Source organism: Barbatula barbatula (genome assembly GCF_947034865.1).
Source record: "Barbatula barbatula genome assembly, chromosome: 14".
NCBI classification, from domain to species: domain Eukaryota; kingdom Metazoa; phylum Chordata; class Actinopteri; order Cypriniformes; family Nemacheilidae; genus Barbatula; species Barbatula barbatula.
The window spans coordinates 2,741,446-2,744,073 of record NC_136777.1 but is presented as its reverse complement, the minus strand read 5'-3'; positions in this window follow the sequence as shown (position 1 = coordinate 2,744,073).

Genomic DNA, 2,628 nt, shown 5'->3' with positions numbered 1-2,628 from the left:
TCTGCATGTGTTTGTTATTCAAACCCTTTTTTAATGCCATGATTTATTGCCAGACATTTAACCTACTACACTTTGTGCCAGTGTAGTAAAACACTTACAGTATGATATTCAGTCTTCCCATGATCCCACAGTCCTTCATTCCTGCAGGCCGGAGCCCCGTAACCCTGCCTGCAGCTCGGCACCTTCCCTCTTTCGGTGGCCTCAGATTGACCCCATTCCTTTCGCTCCGTGTGTAATTTACGATAAGCAGATCTGCCGCTGGATCTGTGAGATTAGACGGCACTCGCTTCACTTTTAACACTGCAGGAAGGTGAATGATTCATTATTGATGGTGTCAAATTAAGACTTTAAACAGCAGCGCCGCTACCTGAAGCCTCCTTCAGAGACATTTCTATTGCCACAGAACAGACGGCTGAGACAAGACGAGAGATGAGTGTGAAAGTCGGGTTGGTGATTGAATAGAAAGGTTTTGAAGGGATAGTTCATCCAACATAAAATGATTTCATTTTTTCAGCCTCGTGTCTTCATAAACTTGTATGTGACTCTTTTATCTGTGGAGAAAGAAAGAAGATATTTTGAAAAATGTCTCTGTGGCTTTGTCCATATAGTGAAAGTCTACGGGGGTCAATGTTGTTCGGTTGCCAACGTTCTTCAAAATATCTTTTGTGTTCTGCAGAAGAAAGGGTCAAACAGGTTTGGCTGAGGCTGAGTAAATGAAATTGAGTCCTTGTGTATGTTTGTCCACTTAGATGGGCAATTTGTACATTTGTATTTGCGTATTTTTATTTAAGCAGTTGTTAGATTTGAGCTCTTGTGAGCGTATCTACTCGTTCGATCATGTGTTTCTCATTACTCTGGCACCTGCGTTACGCTCTAAATTCCCTTCCACTGCAGTCAATAATCAACTGATCTTCCAACAGCAAACTGAGAAGTGCACACAGCTCAACACCTGGCATAGAGAGTTTACTTTCCTGTCAGAACAAAGACCTCATAAGGGCAAGGGCTCAAGAGCTCAGCTGTTTCTGTCTTAGGTCTTTTAACCTAAAAACATCCTGTAGGAATCCACCGCCAATCATAAGCTTTCGGATACAATTAGGCATAGGCAGTAAGACAGAAACAGTCTGGTTTAAGATTACGAAATATATAAAAACAGCTCATTTCACGACGAATATTTAGAGAATTTAATTTTCAAAATGTTAGACAACTCTTATGTAAATTGACCATGGTTTTACTACAGTACACATAGTAGTTACTAAAAGCGTAACTACAGTTTAAAGGGAAACTCAATAACCCCAAAATTTTAATGCTGTCATCATTTACTAAATGTCTTCTAGTCAAAGACGTCCCAGACATGTCGGTTACTTACATTTCCCCAAAAATATTTCTTTGTGTTTAACAAAATAAAGAAGTTACACAGGTTTTGAATAACTTTGGTTACTATGAAGAGTTACTATACTTACATTTACATTACATTTATGCATTTGGCAGATGCTTTCATCCAAAGCGACATACATAGCATTGTCCTTTAAAAAATGATTCTAAGTATGTGCAATCCCCTGGGATCGAACCCACAACCTTGGCATTGCTAGTGTCATGCTTTTTAACTACACTTTAACTACAATAAAAGAAAAAAAACAATTCTGAGGGAACTTGCTAATTTAAACTGCATGCCCATCACTCACAGCACTGGCTTTATATCTAATAAAATATGTTGTCTAATCTGATTCTATTTCACATTATTATGTGTCTAAGTGAAACTTAAAATAGCTTTTTTAAGTTTTAAGATTCTGGCTTGTAAGGTAACTGACCAGCTTACAGACAACACACATCTAAGTGTTAGAACAGAGCTGTAGTGTCCTTCACTTCATCCACGTGTTTAACGTGAAACGTTTCCTTCAGGCAAATACACAAACTTACAATTAAATTTGATCCCTGTGCACTGGGCATTATGGACATAACCGGCCATTCAGTCCTGTCCCTTGCAGAAACTGGGAAATAACTGTCAAAAGCCATCACAAATCTTAACTTGGCCCCTCTGCTATGGTTCTGCTATGGTTCAGCCAGGAGCAATGCATGCTGGGTAAATAGAGTGGATATGTTGGGACACAAAATTGTCACTGTGCAGGAGAGAATCGACGATTGATGAAAGTGCTCTTCACAAACAGAGGGGAATACGCACGTCGCCAAAAATCATCTTCAACTAATTCCTCAGCAGCTTGAATCGATGCCAAAGATCAGTCAGATTGATATTCGTGCCACATATCAAATATTATATGAATGCAGCAAATAAAATGTCCAAAGAAGACACTGCATTTGAGCACAAAAAATTACAATATTTTTTATGTTGATTTACTTAGTTTGCATGTTTTTAATGTAAGATTGTATGTTTTACTTTGGTTTTTTCTGTGTTATTGGCTGAGATGTAGGTGGGCTCTGTGCGTGTGTGTTTGTGTGAACAGGTTTGGGGTCAGCTGACCCCTCTGAGCACACCTGTGCATGTTTTTAAGGAAGGTCGTTTGTTGTGACATAGTGGACAAATGCCGCAGTGTCTGTCAACATGACCAGCATCCCTCAGACTCATCGCCACGCCAACCAGACTCGTATCAGGTTGCTATCAGGTGTGTCACC